Source organism: Corvus kubaryi, unplaced genomic scaffold (genome assembly GCF_017639235.1).
Source record: "Corvus kubaryi isolate FWS band 111438036 unplaced genomic scaffold, C.kubaryi_AGA036_p1.0 37397, whole genome shotgun sequence".
NCBI lineage: Eukaryota > Metazoa > Chordata > Aves > Passeriformes > Corvidae > Corvus > Corvus kubaryi.
The window spans coordinates 5,069,005-5,082,980 of NW_024581136.1; the positions used below are offsets into that span (position 1 = coordinate 5,069,005).

The following is a 13,976-nucleotide window of genomic DNA, read 5'->3' on the forward strand; positions in this document are numbered from 1 at the left end:
TTCAGCAATGTAATATGTAAGGCTGGAAAAAACAGAAGCTGCAGACACAAGAAAAATCAACTAGCAGAAACGCCCATATAAGAAAAAAGGCCTGCACAGAAACACCACTTTGCCATTCTGAATTTCCTAAAGCTACCTCCTCCCTTCTTTTGGGTGATCTTGGAACACATTCTGTAATTAGGATGAGGGGGGATAGGAGTCTTCTAATCCCCTAATTAGGCACTGATAATTTAATAGAACACTGCAGAACTTAATGTCACTAGGTAGCACTAAGCACAAAGCTGGCATTCTATTCTTTTCTCCACACCCTTTCCCCACCAAAAATTTCAGATATGGCAAGCCTCAACGTTAGGAAAGAGGCTGTTATAGTTTGCAAATAGTTTCCATCTGGAAGAAGGCGCACCCAACAGAATTCAAACAATGCACACTGCAATCTCAGTTACAGTGGCATAAATTAGGATCAATTCCACTGAGGTCAGAACAGTTATATCTGGGAGACACGTGAGGATTGAGGCCAACTAACTGCAGGAGAGTTAGTTCTCATCTCCTCTCCCATAAGTCAGGCTGGCCCTGGTTTCCAGTTGGAATCCGTCCACATAGTGGGCCAAGCCTGGCTTTAAATTTCAAGAGAATAAATGTGGAGATACTGATTTTACTGGAACTATTCCCAATTACAGTAGTGCAAAGTTTGACCCAGAGACTATTTAAAGATCCAAGCACTGGCCAGCAGTTGAGGTCCCATCATACTCTGGCCTAGCTGGACTGAAACATTCAGAGTACAAAGGCATTTCTGTGTGATCTGGAGTACCATGTTTCAGACCTATGTTTGATCACAATTATTTCTCACATGGATGAAGGCAGCAATTCCCAAAATAAAGTGCACATGTGGAACACACTTATCTACCTAGTTCTTCTCCTCCCCCAGGAATATTTTTGACTTGTTAACTACTGGAACCTGATCCTCATGTAATACAGGAAATGTGTAATGGTGATACCAACGACCTTCGCAAAGTGCAAGCTGTGAACAGCCCTGGTGAAGCTGAGCAGCCAGAAAAGACAAAAATGTTGGCATGCCAGCTGTTGACTGCTACTGCAGGTGAATGGCTTTTAGAAACATTTAAACCAGTTGGAGTATAAACAGGCCAATCTTCACTAATAGTAAAAAGGTGAGAAAGGCAATAAAGCGTAAGAAGTGCAGTGACCACATATAGTGACAGGAACAGCAAAGAGTCTTCCTTTGATGGCAGGAGCAGCCAGAGTCAGAAAGGCAGAGCTTAGCAAAAGGCTACAGAAACACTGCTGCAAGCTGCAAGGGTGATATGAGCACTCAAGGAGGAGGAAGCAACACCAGCTCAGGGGGCTGAGGTCTGTCTTGCTACCTCTTCTCCCAGAGGGGTAAATGTGGCTCTGCACAGCTGAGTGCCCTCTGTTAGGGCAGTAATTACAAGGTGAGTGAGAATGGTAGCTGTATATGAACAAGGCCCTATTAAGCATTCTCTCCCATTATTTAAGGTTGAACTGATGCAGAGTTTAATGAACCGCTGCTGTCTGACAAATAATAAATACACCACACAAATGAATTTCAGGGTTAGTGAGACTCTTCATGAATTTGAATGGATGTCCCAGATGAAACAATGCAGAGAAAAAAAAATTAAAATGTCAAAGCACTTCATTTTAGTATTTTCAAAATGGAGTGGTTCAGTTTAGAACTGCCAAAACACTTTCAAAAACTTTCAAAACAAGCTTTTAATCTGTCCATTTAAAAATTGCTCTAAATTATACAAGGAAAGGGAAAAATCTTTTAAACGTATGAAACAGCCCAAAACCAAAAATGAAGCCATTCCTTTGAAGCTGAACTAAATATTTTGGGTTGAAAAAAAATGATACTTTTCTTGTTTGTTTTTTTATTTTGCCAACTGTTTTTCAAAATTCAATTTGACCAAAACTAAAATGGAATTCTGAAAAAATAAATAGCTGTTAAATATTTAACCATTTTAACCATTAAGTAAAAATCTGTAGAATCAGAGAGTGGTTTGGGCTGGAAGGGACCTTTAAGGGACATTTATTCCAACCCTCCCTGCAATAAGCAGGGACCTCTTCAACAAAATGTGCTGCTCAGAGCCTCATCCAACCTGCCTTTGAGTGTTTCCAGGGATGGGCCATCTCTCTGGGCAACCCTTGCCAGATGTTTAACATCTTTGTTGTAAAAAACTTCTTTCTTATATCTAATCTAAATCCAAGCATTACCCAGCTTCTGTTCTCGGTAATCTACTGCCCAATTAATGTCTCTTTGAATTTAATGGAGCAGAGTAAGGCCCATTACTTTGCAAAAACTATTTGAGCTTATTGATCTGTTTTTAATTGGAAAATCTGAAGAGATTTGATTTTATAACAGTAAAATAACAACAGTTCCATCTGAAAACTCACAGTAAAAAACATGAACCATGCAAATGGTAGGTTTAGGTGCTCGAAGATACAACTGTTCTCTGCAGTACTGTATCAGAATCCGTGCCTGCTTAACCTGACCCTGGAGCTTTTTTCCAGCCCAAGGTCCTTAAGCATCCCCAGTGCCCCAGCTTGCTTGCAGGTAGACCCTAGTCTATAAGGAGTGGAAGGGGAGGCTCACACCCAAATTCTGTTCAACAGGCAGCACTGCTGTCATGTGTGCTCCTGTCACCACTTGAGCTCAGCCACACAAGACACTGAAAATGTGGCACTTGTGAGTCCTTCACAAAGAGCATGGAAATGAAGTACCAAACTCCCATCCTCTGGAGAGGATCGATACATTCAGCCAGAAATATTTGGCTTGCAGGTGTTTGGCTGTCTGATGAATAGCTCTAGTTTTCTACATAAAGCAGATACTTTTTTTTGTGGAAAAAATATGCTCACAAAATCCAACTTTCCCTTTAAGGAACAGATGGAGACGGAAAATTTTTGACCTATAAGATGTAGCAACATGTGTGGTTTCCACACACACCCCTCAATCTTTTCTGCATATCCACTGCCTTGCCTTGCTATAGAAAATTGCATTAAAGGTGATTGGCTGCCAGCCCAAAACATTGCCCAGTTTCTCAAGCTCTATCAATGAATTTATCAATGATGTTTCCATGTGTGGACCTTGACTTTTCTCAAATACCAATCCTATTAGAGGTAGAACAACACACTACTGTACTGCATGTCACTGGATATTATGATCATGTTCCCATGATGGCCAAAGGGAAGAAAAGGGTGTTTGCATGGCCCTGTAGACAAAAAGAACCCAGAACAGTTCTCCAAGAAAGGAGAGGCAGGTTTTGTAGCTATCTCAGAGGTATGAAATGTTTTATTACCAATACATATATGCAGACATTCTAGATTTTATTTGCTTTCAAAATAAAGACATGTTATTGCAGTAGCAAAAGAAATTCATCTGTGTTCAAGGTTTGTTATGATTCGAGCAAAAGGAAGGAAATCCAGGGTCAGAGATCACTCCCTCCCTACTGTTTATCACAACAGGTTACCATCCTTAATTTTACCCAACTATGCCATATTGGAGGCTTGATCCTTAACTTTGAAGTTTTTTTCCCCCTTCTGGAATTAAGCCAGAACCACAAAATATTTGAAAACACAGGGCTTGATGGAACTGAATATAATTTTTCTCTGTGAAAGTAAAACCAAACTGAAAGTGTTTTCCCTTTCAAAAGATGCCTTTAAAATTGTTTTTGACCCTTTTTCTTCGTCTTTATATTGGCTCTGGGTATTTGATCAAAACTGTAGGAAATCTATTTCAAAATATTATGTTTAAAAGACAAATAAGGAAACTTTGATTTTTTTTTTTTTCTCAAATGTATCTTGCATTATTTTATAAATGCTTTCCAGATTTGGCTTGACATCATTACATATTTCAGGATCTGAAAGTTAATTCAATGACGCTTTACTCTGGCCCTCCTTTTTAGCCTTTTGATGTATCATTGTTAATCGATTTTAGTGTTCTCTTTAGGAATATTTGATATAAAATTGCAGGTTTGAAGATCAAAATCAAAAATACACATATATACAAATGTACAAATCTATATATATCTATATATATATACTTATACATACGTGTATATACCTGTGAATACGTATGGACACATACATGTAGCCCACAGAAATTACTCAAAAAGGCAATGTGTGTTCAAGCAGCCAACCACAATAAACACATCATTCATTACTTTACAATTCTATTGACTTTAGCGCTAACTTTTCCTGAATAATGAATGTACACTCTAGACACAGTAAAACTTAAGGAGTTTAACAAAATATTTTAATAGAGCTATGCCTAAATTCAAGAGAATTTCACAGAGGGAGGTTTCGGTGGCTGATATGGAGGAAGGAAATTTTCATATCAATAAATATGGTGGCATCTGCCAGGTAAAAGGCTGTAATAATCCTCTGAGTGCTACTTCCCTCCCACTAATGTGTTGGACAGTTTAGATTAACACCATATGCCTGTTCATAGAAGGGTCTGGAAACCAATGTAAATACAGAGAGAGAGAGAGTTCATTTTGCAGCCTTGTTTTCCCTGCATTCCTGCTATCTCTGGGATAGGGGTTGGTGGTAGGTACAGAGTAATGGAAGAGGAGGAAAACAACCCCAGGAACAGGTCAAAGCATGGAGGGAAAAAGCATTGCGGGAGGAAGAGAGAAGGAAAGGCAGGGAAATAGTTATGGAGAAGCTCTAACAGATAGATCAATCTGATAGATTGAGGTTTTCATTCTCTTCTGTATCCTCTTCATGTTCTCTTCCCAATTTCTGACCTTGCCTTGCTTTGACCTCAGGTGGGAATTGTGCTCCTCAGGCTGAGCCAGACTGCTCACCCACACTTCACCCTGTCCACAGGGCTCCTCTAATGTGGGCTAGCAGCAGTCCATGGCAATGTTTAATATAAACTAGGTGCAATTCAAGTTCTCTTGTCCTTTGGGAAATATTTGTAGATAAGAGATCATTATGTAGCATCTGTAGTTTCCAAGTATCCATATGCAGGATAAATTAGTTGAAAAATTATTCCCTGACTCTGCATTTACACTGGAGTCTTCTTGGCAGAAACAGCTGTTTACTTATTTGTAGCAGTATAGCAAGACCTTTCCCCTATTGTTTTCAAGCTTTAGCCAGCAGATGAGAAATAAAAGCAACTTCAAATTAATACTTGTACCAAGCTCATTTATGACTGAATTAAATTACAGCTTCCAAAATGAATGTCAGAATTAGCTTGCACTGTGCTTCATTGGAACTGTTGTATTAACATTTATGGTGTCAGGCTCGTTCATTTAGACAAACAGACCTCTCTTCTCTTGTCACCAGACAAGTTACTGAGTCACATGGACACATAGTGAGATTCAGATGGAACTCCAGAAAATTAGCTCCAAACAATTTCTATGGATTAGCTTCTTCAGATAAAAGGCAGTGATGAATGCTCCATTACAGTAGAGGCAAAAATGTTTCTGTGAAAAAATATTAAGCCAAATGAACTGTTTTCTGCATGGACAGATGTATAAAGTCTCCTTGCATTGTTTTTTAAGAAGAGCCCTGGGCTGATCTGTTGTTTGTGGAAATGGTTACATGTTTTTTCCTTATGTCTTTTGTATGTGAGAGCCTAGGACTAATACCAACATGCTTTTCAGCCTTTAGTGAAGAAGTATATTCTGGAGTAAATAGAACAAAAGTAAGTAAAACATTTGCAGGTCATCACATTGGTTCTGCTTTTTAAAAAAAAAAATGGGTCAGAAACATTGTGGTCAGATTTATTGCAATCCATCTCTGGTAAAATAATGAAAAAATACTCACTCAATTAAAAATGCCAGAATTCAAACTAAATATTATTCATAAAAAAATGGTTCAGTTAGCTGAATCCATGTTGTGACAGTGATAGACAGTGATAATAGAATTCAGCCATGCCATAATTATATTTTCCTTTCAGAGAATTCACAACATGTTTTTAATTAGAGGGAATCCAGTTTTCAAAAACGATGGCACATTTCTCTGCAGTCAGCCTGCCACTACCTGGTCCAGTAGTGGCAGCATGATTTAAGAATTAAAGGTGGGCATGTGACCCAGGGCATCAAAGCCCAAGGCAGGAATAGTTTCAACTCCAATACTGCAGGTTTTCCTGGGGAAAAGGCATCCTCAAATCAAAAATAGTTGAGCAGACTCTAAATGAGAAGGTCTAAATAATGCCAAACTACTACAACCACTGAAAGTTGCCAGGCTCAGAGCTGAACTGCATGGCTTTTATGCAAAAATTGTAATTTTTTCCTCTCAAAACTGAAGGAGGGCAAGGATTCAATATTCTCTCAATCTTTTTCTAGATAAAAGGGATTTCCAAGGGTTTGGCTTCAGTTCTAAGCAGACAAAAAGATGTGAGAAGTTTTTTCTAACCAAACTGCGCAGTGACATAGTGATGTACGTGGTAAAGTTACGCAATTGAGTCAATTCCTTGGCTGCAAGATTCCCATCTGAGGGCAACTTACCTTTATTTTGATGTTTCTGAAGCCAGCAGGACTGTTTCCTAAGACAATGAATGGGGTAAGGCCTCTCTTCATGATAGATTCACAGAGTGTAGAGGCTTGTCTGACAACAGAAATAGCAGCTGCAAAAATGATTTACATTCAAACAATCAGTATTTCAAGAAATGCTGAGAGATTTGCATCGTAATACATAAAGTAATTTGAAATAGGTAAAAACAAATAAGGCTTGATTCTAAGTTTTAATCTGTTTTTCTTGTTTCATTCTTGCTTACAGTTTAAACTCTTCTTGCTCCACAGCCACAAGTCTTCAATGTCTATGCTTTTACAAGAGGAAGCATTCGACTTTACACAGGTGTTGGGACTCTGGGCTGATGGTTCCCAAGCAATGGAAATTCCAAGTCAAATGAGGGTTTATATCTCTTTGTTTAGAAAGTGCAGAAATAATGTTTCTAATTTCTCATAAAGTGAGAATTTATATCCTACAGTCTTACATAATGTCTGTGATTGCAGTACTGTTAGGCTATGACAGAGTTTGTCCCCCCAGATGTTATTTAATTATAATGTATAGACATACATACACACACAAAACAACAAAATTCAATAAAAATTTGAAGAATTATATAGTATAACTGAGATCTTTTCCATAGGAGTGATCCCATTTACATCACTGGAATAATTTGCTATGACGAGGGTTTAGAGGATCAGGTGTGTATAACAACCATCTGTGCTCCTCAGGTTTTTTCCTCAGATAACATTATTCTCTATCAACAGAAAGAAAATGCCACGTTGACAGGTAACCCAACTTATTTCAAAAGAGCATGCCAGGCCCCTGACTGCTTGGGTGTGACATTTGACTGCAGTTGCCTTCACACTTTGATTTATTCTGCTGCTCTCACCATTGCCCTGTTTCCCCCGTGCAAATTCCTGCAGACACATTAGCATGGACACTGTCACCCAGCTTGTCCACTTGTCACAGCTGAGCTCTGAGCTATTCAGCCAACACCCTGAGACCGACCCCAACCAAGGTGGTGGCACTGCACAGTACCCTGTGCACAGCCAATATGGCACTGAGACCCTCAGTGCTGGAGCAGCTGCTGCAGCAGGCACCACAAACCACTAATTGTTACTGGGAAGGTACTTCTGTATTAAGGCACCAAATGTTGAGCCTTCTGCAAATGTTTTAAAGTTATGCAAAATAACCTACACTACAGTATAATATTGCTGCTATTATTATACTTCAGAAATTAATCAATTTTACATATTTTCCCCAACAAATGTTCAAAGGAAGACTAGGACCAGACTGCAGAAATTGGCATTACCTGCCACCATAAGTTAACAGTATCTTTTTAAAGCAATATTCTGTCTGTAAAACAGCAGTTTCAATGTAAGAATTTATAACCTAGTTCTGATATAAGTATTGCAAAATCATGACATAGTTAAGGGTTTTTGTAAGACACTATGTGTTGTATCAAGCTTTATTTTAGTTTTATTTTTTAATAGTTTAACTTGCAAATCAGAGAGACATTTTCTTAAAACCAAAGAGAAAACCTGTTAAGTTTGCAATGAGCAGCACAGAGAGAAGATAAGAAAGCTTATCAGCAACATTTGCAAAAACTGATTTAGGGTCAGCATCAGAGACTCTGTTTCATTAAATGTCTTTTCTAAAGGCAGTTTTCCCCAAGAACATGTGCAGAGGATTACATTTCCAGAAAAGGATACCAAAGAGAATAGAAAGAAATGACATGTCAGTGGATGGAGAAGGGCCTTAGGCACATCAGTATTTTTTCTTAGGGGCTTCTCAGATATGAAATTTCCCATGGAGTCACACACCTGATGCAATGGGAGAGGATTTCAGAATGATTGGCAGATTCTTCTCAGTCAGACCAAGAACATCCTCACCAGCTGAGTGTTCAGAGCACCTAGTAACTGGCAGTCCTGAACTGAGGGCCAGGCTCTCTGCCTGCCAGGGCATTTCAGCCTGGTCTGAATAGCAAAACAGTCCCTAAACCAGACAAAGGAGTATTGAAAACCTATTTGGTAGTGCCTAAGGCACTCTCTGGCATCTGGGAAATTGCGATTCAAATCCCTGTTCCAAAGTGGAGTGAAGAATGCGTAGGGCACAGAAAATGAGAGTGAAGTAAAAGTAGTGAGGAGCCAACTCCAGCTACTCAGGAGCTTCAGACTCGAGTCAAGGTACCTAGAAATGAGGCAGCTGATGGTCAGCTTTGAAGCCTGATCCAAAGGGACCACACAGTAAAAAAAAGTGCTACCTCTGTAGATGTACTGTGAATCCTCATCTCTTTTCAGGAGGATTCCTGCTGCTTCCCAGTAGTGCTGCTTCCTAAAGTGACTTAAAGGAAAAGATTCATCAAGGAAGGGAAGCAATCAAGGTGAGTCTAGAGGAAGACATCTTCATCACCTAGTAAAATCTGTTCAGTCAACTCCAGCCAATGTGCCTCCCAAGCTGTAAGATGAAAATGGATTATGTGTAGTAGTACTGTAAGAACAGCATAATACTACAAGTAGCTTCCAATTAGCATAAATATAAGGTTATCATATAAAACTGTTGCAGTAGATCTTCACAATTTAGCATTTTAATGTTCTTCCTAATGCTTCCTATGAACAAAGTGATGAAGAACAGGGCCTGCTGTTGGGAGAAAACTGCCATGCTGTGCACGCACACTGCAACTGAGCTTTCAATGTCACATCTCCGTACATGAGAAGGAAATATACCACCAGGAAATAGGAACACTGACTTTCAGAGGAAGAAATGCAGCATGAAGCTATGCAGTTTTTCTGGAATTGGATAAGCTGGACCCAGAGCTGCGTGAAGCTCAGAACTTTAGTTTACCTTTGCTTCAGCAAATTCTGCCAGTAGGCTGGTTTGCTGTGCTTGATTTCCCACCAATGAATTTTAAATTTTTGTGTGTTGGAAAATCAGAGCTAGTGCTAAACCTTGGCAAATTTTGCCATGTTCTCTTTTCCCTTGCATGTTATCAACTCACAATTAATGTGCTGTCTCTGATAATGGGGGGGGGGGGGGGCCGGGGGGGCAGTAGTACCATGCATGTTCAGAATCAACATTCTGAACAATTCAGTTTCAAGAGCAAACAAGGAAAAAGGCCTAGTTGACCAACTGATTTTTTTCTGGGTGAAGGACTTGCATGGCTGGTGGGATCTTGAAGGCTGCAGATTAATGCCTGCCAGCCATGAGCTTTGCTTTGTAAATACATTCCTTCCCTCTGTGAAACAGCAGACCCCAATTTTTGTTTCAAGTTGGGTGGGATAGAATCACCTGGACACAGAGCTGTGCCACGGTAACAGAAGGTGCAATACTGTGTGCTTGGTTACACCGGGTTTTGCATGGAAACTCATGCAATCATTTAAATCAGAGTTATGCTGGTTCACATCAGGCTGGACCAGGTGAGATTATCATCAGTGCCAGCTCACTCTATTACAATGTTGTAACAGAGTTTTTTGAAGCTAACTTCTCGCAGCTTCTATGGGTAGAGAATCTCTTCTCAGAAACTTCTAGTCTGGCTCTCCTGGCCTAAAATATGACTGGGGGCTGTCACAAGTGAGACAGAGTAGCTGGTGTAACACAGTGTTCTGACAGGAACAGCACTCCATGTTCAGGGATCAGCACAGCTATTCCCAACAGAGACTTTTGGTCCACCCCTTTTTCATGTCCCTCACTCACAGCCTATATGACCAAGAAGGTGCTTTTGGAAGAACATTCTGTGTCCCAGTGGTTGCCTGTGCACAAGTCCTGTGGCTACCAGCCTTTTACAGCAGCTTCAGTAATTAATGGCATTTCGAATCTTCATGCTACTTTTTGACAAATGACTATATCATGCATTTGGCTTGTGCAAAAAGTACCATTCAGTCTGAGATCTAACCGCAGAAAAGAACATTTTTAAAAGAGTGTTTATATTTTGTAAGAATTAAAGAAAGTATTTGACAGTTTCCTGAATTTATAAACAACACGAAGTAGAATGAAGTATTGTTCCAATAACAATGTCAAAATCTTGTAGAAATATGAACATGAAAGCTCAATTTTACCAAATAATTCATATTTCAATTTTTCTGTCTTTATGATACATCATTTGTGCAAGAGAGAATAGTTGTTATTATTAACTGCTTTTTCTGAAAATTAAAATCCAAAAGATGTTCACAGGTAAGCAAATTTTCCTACATCTCCGCTGTCAGAACTGAATCCACTGATTATATTAAACGCATTTTCCTGGCCACTCTCCTAATGTGGAGAACAATTCAAATCATGTTTCCTTGAACATTTAGCAGCTGGCAATTGCTGGCTGCAGAGTACCTGCCAAGAAGACACTATGCTTGCAAACAAAATTATACACCTACTTACATGTACACACAGAATAGGTCATGTTTATCCCTACATTAATACCAGCTTTCACAGTGCTGGAACGAAGCACATTCACTAGGCAATTGCTTTAGGGATAAATTTGCGTCTATTGTTGACTTTGCAGGATACATGGATACATTTCTTGGAGAATTAACAGTAGGCTTCCAGTATCTTTGTCTACTGTGAGTACAGGAATAAAAAGAATTGATCAGATGAGTACTGAAAATGCAGTTCAAATGTAAAATAAGTTTCTACCTTGACCATTCAAGAAACATAGACAGGATAGATGCATTCTGTCTGTCTGATCACCCTCAGGATATAGATCTCCTACTGACATTTTTCTGGTGGGAGCAAGAAGTAATTACACTTGCATTTGTTCTGCAGTGGCATTTTCTTTCCTTATTTCTCCTTTTTACCCCACACTGAGAATGGACATTACAAGATCACTGCAAAGCAATGCTGTAGCACAGTAGGCATTAAAAGGCCATAAATTTATACAGGGAATTATCATTTAATGCAGTGAATATGAAACTGAAGCAGCTATGAGTCAGAAGATGCCTGAGGACAGAAAAAGGGTTTAACATGGAGAAATCTAAAACTTATCCCTTTAGCTTAGCTACCTTTTGAAGGCAGTACCAAGTCCCTCCTTTCATGGGGGCCGCACTGGTAGAGAGATCTTCCTGACAATATTAACGCCACAGCTTTGTGGTGAAGGCAGCCTAGTCCAGAGTCACATTTTACCAAATTATTTCTTAATGTTCAGTAACATTCTCACTTTGGAGTATTCAGGACCCTGGATCAAGGCTAAATTGTGGTGGGAAATGTGGCCTGCTCCAGAAGTGATGGTGAAAGTCACTGCACCTGAGTACCTGAGGGTCCTGGTTATGCTCCCACAAATTCCAGGGTAAGTGTATTTGACAGTCAGCCTTTACTCTGCCCTTAGGAAATGCAGTTTGCATGTGTGCATAGCGCTACAGTGCCCTGCTCTGGCACAGGTGTGAGGGGCTCTGCCCTGCCCTGCCCAATCCAGAGCCAGCAGGGCTGGTTCCCACAGCAAGCAGCCAGCTGTGGAACTGGGCTTCTCTGAGACACAAATACTATCAAAGTACTCTGTCTCCCTTGCACCCTCCCCACCACCTTGACATGCACTAGCCAGGGAAGCTGTGATTTGGACATGGGTTGGTACTTAAAACTGCAATAAATTGCTGTCAATAATAATTAAAAAAGGAGTTAGTTAAATGCACGGTACAAATAGGAAATAAGATTAGAGATGACACTTAGACCAGGAGGCCTTTTTCAGGCTGTGGAAAAAAATAGAACACAGTTATTTTTCCCACAGCCAGGCGAAGGCCTCATGTCCTAAATGTCATCTCTAATCTTGCTTTCTATTTCTAGTGTATATTACACTGCTCTGCCAGTGATGCTATAGTTAAAGTGGTGTCACTGTTTCCATTGTAAACCCCTATTTTCAGAGGTTTGTAACTCAACCATAAAAATTTTTCTCTGGGCTGAAACTTAGAAAACAGGTTCTAGAACTGAAACATATTTAATTTTTTTTCTTCCTGTTATTAAAAAAAATAGCATATTTTAAACACAAAATTTTGCAAGCCATTAGACTATAAGAGAAACACACAATGTGTGAAGTTTGAAATTACTCCAAAAGTAGTATTAACAGCTTTTTGAGGTAATTCTAAGCTTCTTTTTCCTTCATCCCAAATACAGATATACTACAGGGGCATTTTCTTTTTTAAGAATGAATAGCCATACAACCAGGTCAAATAACTGGAGTTTTAAAACTGTGAGTAAAATTTATAGGACTGGATCAATAATTTTATATTTTATAAAGGCTCCTAAGTACATATTTATATGATAAAATGTAGCAACAATGCATCACAGACAAAAATAATGTGCTTTTAGAAAACTTCATAGATGTAGTTACACAGGGCAATAGTCTGCAAGGGGTTTTTTCACATGAAAAGGGTCTCTATTTAGCTAAGAAAACCTTATTCATGCAGAAATAATCAGATCAGGTTCATCCGTCTTTCCCCTTTCCATGTGCTGTTGCAGTGACAGAGCCGGATACCCCAGTTTGGGTAAGGCAGGAAAGGTGCCATACACGGCTGCTGAGGTTTGCAGAGCACCCCAGGAGTCTGTGCAGGAGTTATTTGAAGTGAGACAAAGGGGTTCTGCCGAGGACTTTGGTAATAGCATAGAATTCTGGTTACTGGAAAACAACAGCTACGAAAACCTGCCAAATGTCTGAGGAGCTGAAAAATACAGGAAAACCCCATGATTTGGAACATGAGAAATAATACTGAAGCAAATAATAGAAATATATATTTGACAGGGAAGTACCACTAGAAGTATAGCTTCAATCATTACATGCACTCTGCCCTTATTTTCTGTGCTGAAAGACATCAGTATTTCAATGGACAAAGACTTTGATTTTGCAACTGGATTTTCACCAGTGAATCCTATTGGAAAGTTTTCTGAAAAGGAATATCTGACTCAGAATGTACATTTGAAGAGCAAGAGATTGCAGTAATTTTCCTCACTGAGATCTAAATAAAACCATGGATGGCAATCACATTGGGGGTATTGCAAAATTAGTTCAAGGGACAATCCAGAAGTGCTAATAAAATCAGATCATAAATTTCTGTTCATACCAAACTAGATAAAGACATGTCTGGTTTAAGGAGTATTTGTAACCATCTGTATATTCCACTGACCTCTAACACATAGATAATTATATTACCATTTCATAACAAAGAAGACAATTATCAGTACTCTTATTCACAGTCTGGCTTGAATTTTGTTGTAAATACTAGTATTAGACTTGCTTCAGGTATTGTACCTAATTTATTTATTACAGATGACAATCTTCTAATAATGCTTCAGTTCATTTCATCCCTTTTGTTTTATAACCCAAATTTAAACATTACAAGGCATGATTTTATAATCCCTAGAATAAAGTCCATTAAAGTCACTAAATCACTTGAAACCTGGTCCAAATCCTGCTGAGGTGAATGGCTCTCTTGCAGTTAATTAACTTAGAATGACGTTTTGCTCCCCCTAAAACTCCAATAAAATCCCTGTTAATGTTTATGGGAATTGCA

General features: G+C 39.1%; 1 long non-coding RNA gene across 1 annotated transcript in view; it reads right to left on the minus strand.

Moving 5' to 3' along the window:
• LOC121671298 overlaps positions 1-13,976 on the minus strand; it is a 253,252-nt gene that overhangs the window by 19,274 nt on the left and 220,002 nt on the right. Inside the window, exon 11 of the long non-coding RNA XR_006018470.1 lies at positions 6,489-6,607. This is a non-coding gene — a long non-coding RNA (uncharacterized LOC121671298). The remainder of the gene's footprint in view (positions 1-6,488; positions 6,608-13,976) is intronic.